Source organism: Mustela nivalis (genome assembly GCF_964662115.1).
Source record: "Mustela nivalis genome assembly, chromosome: 12".
Lineage (NCBI taxonomy): Eukaryota > Metazoa > Chordata > Mammalia > Carnivora > Mustelidae > Mustela > Mustela nivalis.
In genome coordinates, this window is record NC_139031.1 from 59,826,548 (window position 1) to 59,844,339 (window position 17,792).

General features: G+C 36.7%; 1 long non-coding RNA gene across 3 annotated transcripts in view; it reads left to right on the forward strand.

The window, feature by feature from the left end:
- The window catches only part of LOC309845424, a 102,556-nt gene extending 93,012 nt beyond the window's left edge, over positions 1–9,544 (forward strand). For 2 of the 3 annotated variants that reach the window (XR_014301286.1, XR_014301287.1), the window contains exon 7: positions 8,157–8,393. This is a non-coding gene — a long non-coding RNA (uncharacterized lncRNA). Of the gene's footprint in view, positions 1–8,156; positions 8,394–9,042 lie in introns of those variants that run through there. The other variant, XR_014301285.1, reaches the window with a different exon arrangement.
- The last annotated feature ends 8,248 nt before the right edge of the window (positions 9,545–17,792 follow it).

The window sequence follows — 17,792 nt, forward strand, 5'->3', positions numbered from 1 at the left end:
TGGACTTAGGGGAGTGGTCAGCACAGCAGTCCCTTTCACTTTTATCTTAATTAGGCACACAGGTGCTCAAAATTAAACCCAATGTACAAAAAAGTTCCTTTTTTATCAATATAGATTATTCATTATTTTCTCTGGACATAAAGCAAGTGCTTGCTTTAGCATGTAGTTCTTGGCTGGGTTCTCACTTATCTTCTATCTGGTATCCTATTTTTCTACAAGTTTTGTGAACCATATGAGTAGGAGACTTCACCTACTCAGGCAAAGGGTCAAATCCTCAGGAATCCCTAAAGATAAAGAAAAAGCCACAGATACAGCTGTTAACTTTTCCCTTCCAGTGTCACCATATGGATTTTATGAGAGTTGAGTAAATTTTATAATTATAATGTTTAGCACAGTGAATGGCAGAGATTGTTTAATACATACTTGTTAACACTTCTTATTTGCAAGGTTTGACATATAAGATTAATGACTTGGTTTTGAGGTTTTATCTGAACAGATTTCATTTAGGATGTGAAATCTGTAACTGTGGTCAATGGCTTATTCATTCTGCTGTTGTTGCTGCTGCTGCTACTATTACTGCTACTGAACACAAACATCTTTTTATTTTTCCTTAGTAATTGTATTTGGAAGCAACTTTTACATTGCTTTTAGTTAAGAACTGAAGATACCTGATTATCCTTTGTTTCCATTTTTATTACTAAACAAACATTTAGATATATATGTAAATAGCTATTATGGAGAAGGAATTTGGTTAAAATATCTAAAACTATGTATATTTTATAACATTGGACTTAATTCTGGTAGGCAAAGTCATTCAAGATCTTTTTTCTGACCTCAGCAAATTACCGGAATAATTGTCAAATTCTAGTGAAATTTACAAATAGAAATTTATGTTCTATACAGTTAATTTATATGCATGCTTACCCTTTAGCATCATTGCTCTAGAAGCTAAGCAGACGGGGAGGTGATAGCATTTTGCATTATTAGTCTTCAGAGGACTATAGAAACAGAACAAGGAAGGGAAGCAAATAAAGCTACTGTGTTGTTTCCAGGGCTACTTTTCTCCCATGATTTCCTGAATCCATAAAACAAAGAAATATCACACTCTCAAGTATCTGGGGGTCCTCTGACCCTGGGCAATCTTATTTTTCACATTTTAAAAGCTTTTGGAGAAAGTTGTTAGAAGAATTTTAGTTTTAGTTATGACATTGTTTCTTGTCTCTCTTCTGTTTCTGCCATTTCTCTTTGCCCCTGTATTCATCTTGTTTCTAATTCAGTCTGATAGTATTACAACTTACTTCAACCAACCAGTTCAGTTTAGAAAATCTTAAGGGGACGGCATAAACAAAGTCTTAGAAAAGTATAAGATAACAATCATCAACCCAAATCAACCCAAACTGGGACAAATTCCCTCTTATCTAACAATTCCTATATATATTTTCTCTTAGAAGGATGCTTCTTCCCCTAGGAGGAGAAACTTCTCTATGATACTCTTTTTGGTAAATAATCTATGAATTTCTAAAGGAGGGAATGAATGTTTTTAACGATTGCCTTTAAAAGGATTTGTGTCAGGGGATCAACAGGGGCAATGCTTTTGTCTTCAGTGATTCTGTGCTTACATAATATGCCTGTTTATTTCCCAGCAAGAGTTAGAGATTTTAGACTCTTAGTAACAGATAATGGCATTAGTTTCCCAGTGAGTTCATGACTTAATCAGAACTTAATCATGTCCTAGCACATAGAGGTTTAATAGTAACACACACTGAGGCCTGAACATCTCAGGCTGATGAAACAAGGAGGAAATTTAGATGTAGCTTGATGGGGGCCAGAATATGAATACAGTTATAGAGCTAAATCTTGCAGCGAATAATCTTCTGCATATTATCTGAATGGCTCAGAATATATATGGATATAGAAACTGTGTCCAAACGATAGAGCCATATGCTTTTCTCAGGCTCAGCAATATGGAAAGTCTAGCTAGCACAATGTGAGATTCGGTGTCTTCCTGGTCCTGATGATCTGTCTACTGTAGAAGAATTCTGACCATTGGAATTGAGGTGGGGGTATGTAGTGGTTCTGTTCAGCATCTTAAGGCAACAGCAAGAATTAAGGAAGATAGGACATCAATACCAAGCAAAGAAGTTATGATTCAGGCAAATGTTCCTTCCCTATTTGAGAGCTGGAATTCAGATCAGCATTGGAATTAGAATTACAGGTTTGCATATATTACTAGCTCATTCTTGCTGAGAAGTTGATGCATTCTGTGGCTGTGCTGGCCTGGACACCATATAATGTATTTACACTGAGAAATCAGTTATAATTCTTGTAGAACGGTAAGCCAAGGAGATTGGAGACAAGCCCACCCACCATCTCCTTCATAGCACTCATTTCTATGCTTCCATGGGATTCTTAGGAACCCATGGAACACAGTAATAAGATGAGTAATTTTAGGAAAAGATAGCCAAAATATATAAACATCAGTTTTATAGTTCTTCAAATAAGCTTGATTTAATTAATCAAATTATTTCAAATTAGAAATATGGCCAATAATTATGCTAACCTGTTGGTGTCCAGTTTGTTTTTCAAGCAGCAGAGTCCAGTCCATGATGTGAGCTCTGCAGTGGTTTTCTATATTTGATACTCATTCTGTAAACTCTTCTCTTTGATTTCTTTCAAATACAAAGAATACTCAGATTCTCACTGCAGAACTCTAGGGTTCCTTGGTCTAAATGTTTAGAGACTATTTGGATGATATAATGGGTATTCTTCTGACCTTGAGAAGATGAAACAAGCTATTTAATTAAGATTATAGGTTTATGACTTTGTAACTTGCTTCCACTTTTTTTTTGCTTCACTCTTTAGAAGTAAATCTGCAGAAAGATTACATTTTAGAATCAATGGTAAACATTTATACTGTATTATACTGCACTCTGTTTAACCAACTGAGTTAACCATATACTGCACTTTGTTAAAATGAATCAGATCAGTTATTTAATGGAAATTGTCTCCAGTTGTAGGTTATCCCTCCGCTTACCTACCTTTTCTATGTTAGAAAACTTTTGTGGTGAATGTGAAATATTCTTCAGGCATCTGTGTCTCAATTCCCAAATTTTGGTGTCAGAATCACCTGCAATGCTTATTTAAAAAGAAGATGCCTTTGTCTAACCCTCAACCTACTTCATAAGGCGACTCTGCTCTAATACCAAGCTTAGGAGTCAGCTAGTTGTGGACCCATTCTTCACCCCAGCACTTCTTTGCTTGGCATTTGAAGACAAATATATTCATTCAGTATTCAGCAAACATCTGTTGATTGTCTACTGTGTTCTGGGGACTGTTACCCTCCAGTGGCCCAAAATGAACAAGACGTATGTCAGTCTTTAAGAAGTATATCATTCATGGGAGATAGAGTTCTAAAGCACATCGCAATGTGAAGCATGGTGCATTAGATAAATTCAAGGTGCAATTGGAACAAAGGAAAAAAATAGCCAATTGCCTTAGGAGAGAAGAGGAGGGTATGTTAATTCACAGAAGATATAACATGTGAGTTGGGCTGGAGCAACTTCCCAGAGAAGCAGACAGATGTCTCAGGGAAAAATAAATATCCCTGTGTGCTCAGAAAGAATGAGTTCTCCTGGAGCCTGCTATACATAAGCAGAAATCCAGGGCCTTAATTGAGAAGGGTTCTGTGACTTATAGTTAAGGATACTCTGCTATCTATAGGTGATGAGAAGTACTGAAAGGTTTTGAGAAAAGTGGTGATATGATTAGATGGAGAGCTATAGCTGCTTATGCATGAAAAGGAAAATAATCTCTTAAAAGGCAGTCTGCCTTAATATCTCCACTGCATCAAAATAGCAAAACAACATTGGCTTTATGAATGAATATACAATAAAAAATAATCGGCTTTGATTTTTTAAATGGAATTGATTGTATAACTGCTATCTGAGACACATAAAGATTCCAGTTATCTTGCTATTGGCAATGTTCCAAATGACACAAATTCTGTTTTTATATAAAGTAAATAAAAATGCAGTTATTAGGTATATAAACATCTGAATAAAGTGGTGTTATTTTAAAATTCTCCTCTTTCCTATTTGAATTTTGTGTTTGTACGTGGAATTCTTAAATGCAACTCAGCTGTGACAGCTGAAACTCTCATATCCCACCCAAAAGTGGCCTGTCTCCACGTTTGTCCTTCATCATCTTAGAGTTCTTGTTCAATCTTCAGGGACAGAGGAGAAATGAAAAAAGCCTAAGGACAGTCCAAGGAGATTCACTGACTATTTATAGAATAACCTTCTGTTAGAGAGAATCAGCTTTTCAAAGAGAGGGAACTAAAGCTTTTTGTGCATGTTTAAAAGAAACAACAGCATTGTGAAATAAAAGGAAACAACTCCTAAATCAAAGGAATACTCCATAATTCTAAAAGTAGAAGGTAGGAGATAAATGTAAAATTTAACAGTGAACTAAAGCGAAATGATTCTTAGTGTCATCTGTTTTTTCTTATTGTTCTCTTGGGATATTATATTTTGAGAATATTAGGCAAGTTCTGCTGCTTCCCCAAGACCTGCCGAATAAAATACTAGGAAGTGAACATCACTTTTGCACCTTGAATCCCAGCTGTAGACCACAGCTGAATTTTTTTGTAAGTACAAAAATTGATAAATGTTGTACAGTGGCTTCAAAGTAACTATACCATTTAAATAATATTTAGCATAGTTTTTAAGATTACACTCTTGTGGATCATAAGCCTTGCCCAGTTTCAACATTGGAATTGTGAGAGATAGGTTTTCCTTTTTTGTTTGGAACTAATTTCATGGGGCTGTAGTTTTTTGCAACACTTTTATTATATAACCAGGCCCAGAAGATTCCCCCTCCCCCATCTTTTCACTATAATGTTTTCTTCCCATTTTATTCCAGAAGATGCCAAGACAGCCTCCTGGTGGGTTACCTTGGCAACCTCTGTGTCATGTTTTAGAGTGTCCCAGGGCTGCAGTTTTATTTCCATTTGCATGCACTTCAGGCAGCTAACTGTAAATTTAAAAGGCCTGTTGTAGAATCAATCCTTTATTTTTTTTTTTTTCCTTACGGAATGAAAAACAGATCATTAGGATTACTGTTCAGTAAAATCCACTTAGGTTTAGTACAGTTTGTAGGAAATCTTGGTCTATCTTCGCTGAAGGCATATTTTTCACGTGCCACTTCATAAACTGATGCCATAATGCCACCTAATGTAATACACAGTGTCTTATATACATAGTATAGTATTCAGTGTGACAGCTTGATCTCATCTTTGAAAAGCATGTCACTTTACAATCTTTTGATGACAATTGTACAAGGCTTTACTCAATGGAGCTTTTGACATGTCAATCAGGGTAAGGCTGCAGTGACTCAAGATTATTTTATTACATCAAGTTACAAATTTCAAACAGCCCCAATCAAACGAATACTAAAAATATATCATTTTAATTTTCTTATCTAGAGTCACATCTTTTTAGCTATATCGTTTAAAAGCTACTGACATAATTGCTTTTTTATGAGTTTAAAATTCTTTTAAACATATTTTCGTAGAAAATAGTTTACAGTTTGTATTAATCTTCAAAGACGACTTCAGCAGTTTTATAAAAAGCAAGCAGTATAGTAGGCCTGAAATTGGAGCAAAGGTGTCTATAAAAGCCATAGCGAAGCTGAAATGAAAAGTCATTCTCTTTGAAACGCCGGTATTTCTTAGGCATCAGAGTAGGAGTGATGGATCGTTGTTTTTGCTTCAGGAAGAAAACCACCGTTGTGCATGCTCCACAGTCTGCAAGGTATTTTTTGCTTCTCTGTAAAGACTTTAGGTATTCTATGATCACTTACAACATTCTAGGAGGATGTTTTGCTATGGAATAGTAACATTTTTCTGTTTGACCCAGACTCAATGTTGCCTTGAAATTAATAACCTTCTCTTTCAAAGAAAGAGTCTCTGAAGAGCTTTACTGAGTAAATTTGAGTGCTGCCATAAATTGAGCTATATTTCCCCTTTCATTCTTTGGGGGTATTGTCTGAGCACGCTTCGATATGTGCAGGGTAATTCAGTTGCTACTTTCTTTCACAGCGTTACCTCCTAGGCTTGATTATTTTTAGCATGTCATATTTTAGCTTCAAATTTGATAAAAAGTGTGGAAATAGATTTGTTCATCTTTGTTCATGATATTCTCTTTTCCAAAGTCTTCCCCATCCTAAGAGTGTTAGGAGAATCTTCTAATATGGTACACCCATTAAGGATGTCTGTGTGTGAATATCATTCTTTTGTAAATATCCTTAAAACAGCATGATTCCTTTAGACATGAGATTGTGACAGACCATTCAATAAATAACAGAGCCTGGACAAGACTTGCCTCGTGCCCCCCCCTTCCCCCCCCCCCCCTTAACTCCAAAGGGGAGTAAAACTATCTTGAAATCTTAACTTGTTGATGTCAAAATCCTTTGAAGTAGATAATGAGTAGGGGTGCCTAGGTGGTGCAGTCCATTTCACTCTTGGCTTTTGGCTCAAGGCATGATTTCAGGGTCCTGGGATCTAGTACTGAGTCAGACACCATGCTCAGCATGGAGATTCTCTCTCTCCCTCTGTTCCTTCTGATTGTGCTCTCCCTCTAAAATAACTAAATAAATAAAATCTTTTTTTTTTTTTTAAGATTTTATTTATTTGACACAGCAAGACACAGCAAGAGAGGAAACACAAGCAGGGGGAGTGAGAGAAGGAGAAGCAGGCCTCCTACTGAGCAAGGAGCCCGATGCAGGGCTCCATCCCAAGACCCCGGGATTATGACCCAAGCCGAAGGCAGACACTTAACAACTGAGCCACCCAGCTGCCACTAAATAAATAAAATCCTGAAGTAGAGAGTGAGGAGACAGGACTGGTTCCCAGACTAACTTTGATAAAGCCATTCAGCTTGTTCGTGGTAGATAAACTAACAAAATTCAAATTTGCCTAATCCACATCTTGTTCTTAAAACACTATTAAAATCTTTCCCAAACATTAGTTCTTCATGACACCAGTGACTTCTAATTTTTTTTTAACTTAGTAGTTTTAACGCTAATAAATCAAAGGTTGCTTCTCCTATAACCATAGCAAAGTTAGCTAGCACTGAATGACTGTGGAATAGATTATCTCTGGTTCTGAGCAGCTGTAATTGAAGGCATAAAACTGATCTTTTAGTCCACGATGACCTTTCATTTAAGATGACATATGAATACACCTATGAAGCCATCAGTACAATGAAGATAATGAACGTGTCCATCAGCCACAAAACCTTCCTTTTGCCTCTTTGTGATTTCTCATTCACCACTCTCCCAACCAGAGATCAGTTTTCTGTTGCTATAGATTGGTTAGCAATTTCTAGAGTGTTCTATAAATGGAACGATACAGGATTCATTCATTTCTGTTTGCCTTCTTGTCACACAGCATGATTATTTTGAGACCCATTCATGTTGCAGTGTGTATCAGGAGTCCCTTCCTTTTATTACCGAGTAGTATTCCACGGTACAGAATTTATCAATTCATCTATTAACCTTTGGGTAGTTTCCAGTTTTTGTCTATTACAAATGAAGTTGTTATGAGTAATGACATATATTTTTGTGTGGACCTCGGTTTCCTTTCTCTTGTATAAATAGGCGTAGAAAGCCTGGGTCATATGGTAAATGGGTGTTCACTTTTTTAAGAGTGTCAGACTGTTTTACAATGTGGATATGCATTTTTACAATGTCACTATCTTTAGGCAAGAGTCCCACATTTTCACCGATATTTGGCCCTGTCCGTTTTTTAGTTGTCACTACTATAATACATGTTTAGTGGCATCCCACTGTTGCTTTAATTTGCATTTCCTAAGGACTAATGATATTGAATGCCTTGTCATGTGTGTTTTTGCCAGATTTATTGAATACCTTCTTTGGTGAGGTGTCTGTTTAAGCCATTTGCCCATTTTCTATTGGATTTTCTTATTACTGAATTTTAGCAGTTCTTTGTATATTCTAGATACATGTCTTTTAGACATGTTTTGCAGCTATTTTCTCTCACCCTGGAATGGATCTTTCCATTTATGGCACAGTGCTTAGAAAAGTAAAATTTCTTAAATTAATGAAATCCAGCTTATCTTTTTTTTTTTTTTTTTAAGATTTTATTTATCTGTCAGAGAGAGAGAGTGAGCACAAGCGGGGGAGCAGCAGGCAGTGGGAGAAGCAGGCTTCCTGATGAGCAAAGAGCCCAATGTGGATCTTAATCTGAGGGCCCTGGGATCATAACCTGAGCTGAAGACAGACGCTTAACCAACTGAGCCACCCCGGTCTCCCTCTCTCTTTTTTTTTTTCTCCCTTCTTTTGCGGATCATGCTTTTGGTGTTATATTTAAACAATCTTTGCTTAACTCAGGTCAGAAAGGTTTTCTACTGTTTTATTCTAGATGTTTTAAACTTCTAGGTTTTACATTTAGGTTTAAGATCTATTTTGAGTTAATTTTTATATGTGATACAAGGTATGGATTGAGGTTCTTTTTTCATTTTTTTTCTCTTCTTTCCTTACCTTTTTTTTTTCTTTGCATAGAGATGCCCTTTTGTTGAAAGACTACATTTTTCCATTGGACTGACTTTGCATCTTTGCTGAATATCGATTACCTATATATTGGTAGGTAAATTTCTTGACCTTGGACACTATTCTACTCCATTAATCTACATGTTTCTTTTTTCACTTGTTCTTTTGTTTGCTTTCCCCTTTGTCCTATCTCCACTCCTATTTTTCTTGACCCTGGTATAGGCTTTTTATTGTCTATATAACATGTACATATATGTTATGTATATGTCTCTATATGTGATATATTTATCATATATAATATATATTATGCATGCATCTTAAAATATAATTATTTTGTATAACATGTTTTACAGAAATATTTTATATGTAGTGTTTATTCTGTTTTATACTTTTTATAATAGTCATAATAAAATGTTTAAAGTCTCGTATTTCTTAGTAAATTTACCTAATGAACTGTATCTAATTTTTCCGTAGTATCTGACTATGGGCATCCATTACATTTTGCTTGTCTGTTCCCAGAAGAATGGATACCTCGTATGCATATGTCTTCAATTTTCTGGAACTACATAAAACATTACAATGGATATCCTTGTAGATATACCTTTGTGAAACTCTGAGAGGATTTCTCTCAGTGTGGAAAAATTGGGCCAGAATTTATATACATATTCAATTTCATTATAAACTGAGCAATCATTTCCCAGTAAAACCAGAACAATTTATTTTCCAACCAGTTGTGCAACTGCAGTCCTAGTTCTTTGCATTCTTGACAATGCTTGGTATTATTATTATTTTTTTTTCAGTTCTATAGGTGTAGAAAAGTATACATTTTTTTAATTTGCATTTTTCAAATTACTAGTAAATTTGAGCAATTCATTTACATGTAAATTACATGGGTTTCCCCTTTTTATGACTTGTCTTTTAATTTTTTGGTCAATTTTTCTATCAGTTTGCTATTTATTTCCAGTTTATTTGTGGAAGCTCCCATATAGTAGATTAATGTTATTCGAAGAATTTTCTGCAGTGATGGAAATGTTTTATATCTGTGCCATATGATATAATAATACTAGTGATGTATGACCGTTGTGCACTTGGAATATGGCTGGTGGCACCGAGGAAGTGAATTTTTAATTTAATTTAATTTTTTAAAGAAGTATTTAGTTTTAAATTTAATTTAATTTTATGTAATTTCCACTGATTAGTCACTTGTGGTTGGTATCTAGTGTGCTAAAGAGTGCAGCACCTGTCGTTGCTCCCTTGGCAATGTTGACTACTTCCGTTAGCTTATTTCTGGCTGATATCTGGCAGCTATCTTTTTTTTGTAGTCTTTCTCATTCAATAGAAATCTTCATTTTTGATCTGTAAAACACATCAGTTTTTGACTGATGGTTTTCAGTTTCAGGGTTTTCTTTAATATTTACTTTCCCATGTTAAGGTCACAAAGATATTCTCTTGCTTTTTTTTTTTTTTTTTTAAACTTACAGTGTCAAATGATTCAGTCTTATTTTCTTCTGTGTAATCATATGGAGTTTTCTCTCCATAATCTATTAAATAATCTCTTTGTAACTCATTGCTTTGTGGAGCCTTATTTATCATGTATCAGATTATGTTTATGTCTTTCTGAGCTCTGTGTTCTTTCTATTGGTTATATCTCTGTTGTGTTTATTCCACATGGTTTTGTTACTGCTGTTATGACATGTTTTAATATCCAATAGGATATGTACCTGGTTTTTTGGTCAACTTTCTCAAAATTGCCTTAACTTTATATATGTCTTTATCTTTCATGTAAACTTATTTTTAAACCTTAATCTTTATTTTTAAGGTATAGTTTACATATAGTATGCAGCTCAGTTAATGCATATATGTATATCACCATGTCACTGCTATCTAGAACAAAATATAGAACATGTTCATCACCTCCAGAATGTTCCCATGCCCTTTTATTTTATTTTTTTTTTTCCCATGCCCTTTTATACTCAATATCACTTAATCTCCAGAAGCAGCCGATATTCTGAATTCTATAATTATAGGTTACCACATTCCTTTGGTCTGACTTCCTTCAATCAACATTATGTTCCTGAGATTTACTCATGTTATTACATCAGTAATTTATTCTTTTTGCTGTCATATATTATTCCATTTTATGAATATACTACCTAGTGTTTTTCTAATTTTATGACACTTGGATGGCTTCCATTTTGGAACTATTTAATGTTATGCTGGTAAACTGGATGGGGTGGAGGAGAAGAAATAGGGAGCCACACTGATTTGCAGCACTTGCCAGTTCCCCTGGTGTAAATGTTTTCACCATAGCCTCATTGAAGTTGCATGGCTTAACAATAAGCTCACAAAATTCCTTATGAGCTTCTGCAAGCTGACTACAACATAAATCTGGAGCTATCATGAATAAAACTGCCCTGGATATTCTCATATAAGGGTTTTTGTTGTTGTTGCTGTTTTTCTTTCAGTATATATGAACTGATTTCACTTGGGTATGTGCCAATTGCAGGATTTCTGGTTCATGGCATAGATATTTGTTTAATTAGTAGATACTGACAAATTTCCTAGTTTGCTGATAGTTTTTACAATATATAGGAATAGACTTTATCAATTCCTTTTCTTCGTAGAGGGACCTAATCTTGATTTTTTTTTTTACCTATCAATAAGAAGAATTTTAGAGATATGTATTTTTTGACGTTAAACTTTACATTCATTCATAATGTCAATCATATTTGATCATATTTTCTTAAACACACTTTTGGATTTGCTAGCTAAAAGTTTAGGCATATGTAGAGGGGGGTGGAAAGGGAAAGGGACTATTTTTTACTAAAATGAAAACAAAAATATAATATTAGTTTCCAAATTAAGGTTAAAATTTAAAGTGTATAAATTAAAGTATATAAATATGTGTCCAAATATTCTGGTACTGAGTGTTTTTAACATGACTTTCTCCTTATTGCTATTAAATTTTCACTTTCCCTATTCTTTATGACTGTAATCCTAAAACTATCGTTTTCAATCCTGGCAGTACATTGGAATCACCTGGGGAGCTGTTACACCAATTCCAGGTTCTCACCCCTACAAATCAGAATCTCTGGCGTTGGAACCTAGCCAGTCTTATTTTTAAAGCTCTACAGGTGGCATATGTATACACAGCTGGAGTTGAGATTCAATATTCTGAAGTACATTGAAGTATGGGGCACAGTGCAGTAAATATTGAGAAAAGGCTGTGAGAATCACAAAGGTCATCTCTGCTCACAGAATTGATGCCCAGGTGAGTATGAAATACACATGCAAGTAACACACATATGTGCAAGGCTTGAGGTTTGCACCTCAAGTGAAGGCAAAACTTCACTTTTTTGCTGTGTTCAGTGTTGAAACACAATACCCCTTATACTATCTTAGTTTTGGAGGAACTCTCTGCTTTCCCTGCTCCAGCTCTTCCACCATTTTCAGCCATGACCTTCACCTGCTGATGGCAATTTGTCAAAATTTGATTAAGGAGAGTAATAAATTAGATGGCCTCTAGTTCTGCTCTATGAAGTTCTGTGATTGCTAGACGTTAATTTTCTTAGCTTTCTTAATTAGTTTTGAGGCTTACCAACCAGCTATCCAGTTGTTTCAAGTGAAACATATATATTTTTCCATTCTATGCCCCATTATCATTTCCCTTCGTAGTCTGAAGAGAAATGTTGAAGAATTTCCAAGTGAGAGTCTACCACATGTCCATGGTCTCAGCAACTTCCTTTGATTTTCCTAATGGGAGAAACCCAGTTTTCCACTCCCCTCTCTCCTCCTCCTTGCTACATACAGATAGGTTTTCCTTGTTCATTTATTCATCCTTGTCTACTTTTGCAAACCATCTGCTTCTGTAAAAGTGCACTTAAAGAACTCTTTAAAAATGTCACAGATCTCTAATTAACAAAGTGAAAATTTCTATATTCTTAAAATTATTTTGGGAACACTTGATGAGGTAGCTTTTAAGTACATCAACAGTAGCGCCTTTCCAAATACACACACATGCACATATAAATATATATAATATATACTTATATATAACTATATATATTTAACATATATATATATATATATATGTTAAAGATCTTGTTTATTCATTTGAGAGAAAAAGAGAGCATAGAGGGAGAGGGAGAGGGAGAGGGATAAGCAGACTCCTTGCTGAGTCGAGCTCAATGCCAGGTTCCACCCCAGGAGATCATGACCAGAGCCCAAGCCAGACGCTTAACCGACTGAGCCACCCAGGTGCCCCTCCATCTATCTTATCGATCTGCAAAGTATTGGTTCTTAGGAGACAACTGAGACTCCAGAGGAACCCATTACAAAGCAAGTTAACCCTAGCCGAAGGCTTCAATTCAGGTTTATCCACTTCAGTCTTGAAGTCTTGAATGCCCTTGATAAGGAGTGGAGAGTGTTGTTTTGTTTTTATATTAAGTCTGTTGGGCCTGTTTACTTTGCAGAGTTCATGAACAGTCACCAAGTGTGATCCAGGTCAGTGAAGTAGAAAAAGGCATACCAATTATAAAAGTTAATTTGGAAGAATGGAAAGAATATAAGACCCCAAACTAATGTGAGTCTTTGCTCTTGATTACTCACTGTTGCTCAGGCAGCTTCAGTTTTCCCTTTTCTAAGAGGCAAGGCAAATTCTTCTCTACTTATTTCAGATACCTATTAGTAATAAGTGACATAGTAGACACGAAAGTTTTTTGAAATTTGAAAAGTGCAAAAAAACCAAAGAATTTGTGGATGCGGAAGTGAATTCACTGGGTGGAGAGTGTGAGTTTTTACGAGATGTCCATAGAGCTATGTCAAAGCTGGAATCTTAAACTAGAGCTCTATACAGACTCCAGTTAATAGTAACAAATCCATAATCTTTGCTGAATGCCTTTTAGTTTAGTTAACTTTGTTCCACATGAGCAAGTTTCCATTGCTACAGATAGAATTAATCTCAGAAATTCTGTGAATACATTTAACTATATTTTAGTGCAGTTTTTCTCCCATGATTAGCAAACTAAGGACTGGCAATAGACCTTTTATCAAAAAAATAAATTATATGTATTTTAATTCAATATGTAACATCTTTTCATTAACTTGATTTTGTAAATGAAATAAAGTCTGAATCTTTATCTAAGAGTATGTTGCATTTCTTTTCTATTTTTGCAGATTTAACCTGTAAATTTTTCATGTATTTACATTTTGGGTGATCTACAATGCCCTTGATTAGTGTATTCATCCATTTCCCATCCATACAGGGCAATTAACCTTATTTTTTTCCCCTGGAATCTATTTTTAATATATTAGGGAAAAAGGAAATATAACATAAAATGCCAGTAAAGAAATCACCATGCACTCCATTTGCTGTCAGTTTTGAATAATATAGGCAAAGTATATGACAGTCCCAGGAAAACTCACAGTGTTGTCTCCTTACCACAAAAAGCAACCTGGGAATAACTTACATTGTAGAGAAGTAGAGTCTTCCAAACTATTTTTAAAATTCAGTACTTGAATGGTATAGGTCAATGGTTCTTTAAGGGGAAGAGGAGGTGGTTTTGCTCCAAAGGAACCTTTGGCAATATCTGGAGACTTTCTCATTTTAACAAGAAATGAAAAGGTCCTACTGGTACCTAGTCAGCAGAGGCCAAGGGTGCTGCTAAACATCTTACAATGCACAGGACAGCCCCTCAACAGAGCATTATCCTGCCCACAATGTCAGGAGTGCTAAGATTGAGAAACCCTAGTTTAGATTCAGCTGGCAATCAAATGTTAGGATTACTTGAAAAGAATCTACTCTTTGAGGCTTGTGGATGGAAAAGGAGAAATTGCATACATATTGAAATCAGTGTTTTTAAAAAGCCATGGCGGGACGCCTGGGTGGCTCAGTCTGTTAAGCGTCTGCCTTGCGCCCAGGTCATAATCTCAGGGTCCTGGGATCCAGCCCCACATTGGGCTCCCTGCTCAGCGGGGAGCCTGCTCTCCTTCCTAGTGTGCGCTCTCTGGCAAATTAATAAATGAAATCTTAAAAAACAAAACAAACAAACAAACAAAAACAATGAAAAGCCATAGTTTCAGCGTCCAGCTCTGCAACACTGTGGTGTTTACACCGGTGTCACCTCTGACATTTTCAAGATAGAGAACACAAAATCCAAAAAGGTAAGCATGAGAAGGGGTTAGGAATACAGTGGTGTCCTTTGATGTTCCACGCAGTTTATTTTGAAGGGGTTTGGTGGGGAAGAGGTGTTGTAGTACACAGGAGTTGGAGAGAATATAGAATGTGTGGACTCAAGATTAATTCTGAAGAGGCAGGTATGGACCAGTCAGTCTTCGAAGGTCACAGCAGACCGTGGTCCCAGGACCGGCAAGACTGCTAGGACGCAGGGTTTAGGTTCGGGCATGGCCGCTGGCTGTTGTGAAACTCTTGAACGGGGTACTGGAGTCTCGAGATTCCGACGAGCACGGACAGGAAAGGGTCTGCTGGGTCCCGGGAGCACCAACCGTCCTTCACAGGAACGACGACAAGGCCAGGGAGTCGTGGACTTACACGGTGAGAAGCATCTGACGCTGCGCAGGCGTGGGGCGGGACGTTCGTGGGTGGGCGGGACGTTCGTGGGTGGGCGGGACGTTCGTGGGTGGGCGGGGTGCAAGGGTCTAGAGCCTGGGCAGGCAGAGCAATGCGCAGGCGCGTTCTTGGAGAGCTCAGGACCTGAGTGTGGAGCTTTCCTAGCTCCTGGGTTTAGGCTACTAGCGTCCCGGGAGGTCTCTGCATCCCTTGGCACAGTCGTCCGCGCTCTCTGCGTACCCGCTGATTGAGTACCTCTGTCCACATGTCCTTTTTTGGGGGAGTCGTGGGGGAACCCATAGCATGCCATGGGCTCAGGGTGAGCCCCAAATGTGCCCATTCCGGACCTCTGCGCTGCATTGGACCTCAACTCTTGGCCCAGGTTTGTTTTGTTTTGTTTGTTTGTTTGTTTTGCCAAGAACCCACAGTAGGCACTGTTGATTGTCGGTTTTGTCTGCTTAGACATCCCAAGAACTGAAAGTTCCCAAATGGTTCTTGATTTCCCCCATTTTTGGGAGGAGGATGAAGTAGGCTGGAAGAAGATCGGTGAGACTTTACCTAGTGGAAACAGTTAAGTAAGTGACTTAAATTAACATGTTTGAGATAGGTTTGTTTTTATAATTCTAAGCTTTCTTCATGGTCCCAAAAGTCCTCTTTCATTCCCTTGAACAAATATGACCTGAAGTTAGAATGTGGAAAATGAAGATCACGTTGAGAGTAAAAATTAGAGAGTTCTCACTAGACAAACAGACTTGATTTAATAGAATAGTTTTGTTCAGCTGGAGCAGGGCTGGTTAACGATATGGCAGGGTAAGTCCTTTCAAAAAGCTGAAGACAAAGTCTCATTATCTGTTCCTTCATCTAGAAATAACATTGGTTTTTATATAAGTTTTTATATACATTTACTGTGTGCAGGTCTAGACTTTTAAGCATGAATAGTCTCAGTCTTACTGGGCTGTATGAAAACTTCATAAGATTAGCCTTTACACTCTAAAACTCAAAGTTATCTCAGTGTTGATAAGTGAGTACCCTCATATAAGTAGGCTCACCTGAGCAACTTCACATGCTTAACATGTGCCCTGTTTTTCCTGATTGCACTAGAATTTACCTTGAATCATTAGTATCTGTGAATTTTTAATTTTGCTAAATACTTATACTTATCATCAGTAAACTATGGTTAAGAGATTATCCTACATTTTATTTATATGGATTGCTATACTATATCCATGTAATACATTTGAAGGTAACTAAAGCAGTTGCTCTGATTTTATTGTGAATATACATATATCTGTGGATTTGAGGGATTGGGAATTTGCTACACCTTTTTCTGGTTGATGTTAATTTGAGTAAAGATTTTTCAGCCCTTGTGAGGTGTTAGCTTTGCATTGTGTAGGTTGGTGGATAGTCTTTGCATGTCAATTCTGTAAACCTATTCATCAGCTATTTCCAAGGTTACAGTTGGGAAAATTCTCTTTTTAACTTTCTTTCTAAGATACCATAATATGACATTAAATTTAGAAAATTTCAGCGAAGGAATATAAGAATGTGCCAGTGTGTTGGGAACATTCCAAGTCAGAGCTATACCACCCAGTGGGACTTGAAAATGAGATAGTGAAATTGAGTTTTCAATTTTGAGCTAATCAGTTTCTAGGAGAATATGTTAGGGGTAGCTGGAGGTTTGAGGAAAACATTGAGAGCTGTGGAGAAGGCTTTTTGGGGCCAAATTATTAGTGCTTCCAAACCTTTTTCATGGAGGAATGGAAGGGGATGCTTTAGGAGAAGGGCAGTCTTCCCCCCCTCACCTGAAATTAAGGTGGAGAAGCTTTAAGTTTGTTTTCTATGCCATATGTGAACGTAATATTGGTACCTATCTCAAATTTTATTGTGCGATGTAATTATTAACATTATTAACATTTTTATTAACATTATTAGTGCCTGACATCATAAGCTAACATTATCTATTAATACCATTGTTTTGTTTTTTTGTTTGTTTTTTCAATGCCATAGCTCCTTGTTCAAGTATTAGGCTCAGTAAGGTACTGATTTATCAGCTATTATGACTTGGCTGAGGTAATGCAAACCAACAGATTTCTTTCTAAGATTTTTGAAAGCGAGCACATGACAGAGCATGCGCACACGCTTGTGTGCATGTGTGTGCGTGCACAAGCAGGGGGACGGGTAGAGGTAGAGAGAGAAGCAGATTCCCTGCTGAGCAGGGAGCCCAATATGGGGCTTGATCCCAGTCATGACCTGAGCCAAAGGCAGACACTTAACTGACTAAGCCACCCAGGTGCCCGGAAACCAACAGATTTGTGAGTTTGGGTTAGAACAATGTGGTGACCAGAAGCATAAACTTGTCTGATTCCTTGATTCTGACTGTTGATTCCCAGATGTGAGAAAGGAGACTGCAGCTTCCTGGAGCTATCTTTTCCAACTCCTTTAGTAGTAAATACAATAAAATGGCTTCTTAAAGATACAACTAAGTATAGAGTTAGGAAAATTGACATTCTGTTGGTCATTTTTATAAAATAGTTTTAGGGGGAAGCAAAAAGTTCTAGTGATGAATTTCAAAATGGAGCCGAGTTGTTAGAAATGAAAAAAAGCTGGAGCACCTGGGTGGCTCAGTCAGTTAAGTATCTGGCTCTGGATTTCCACT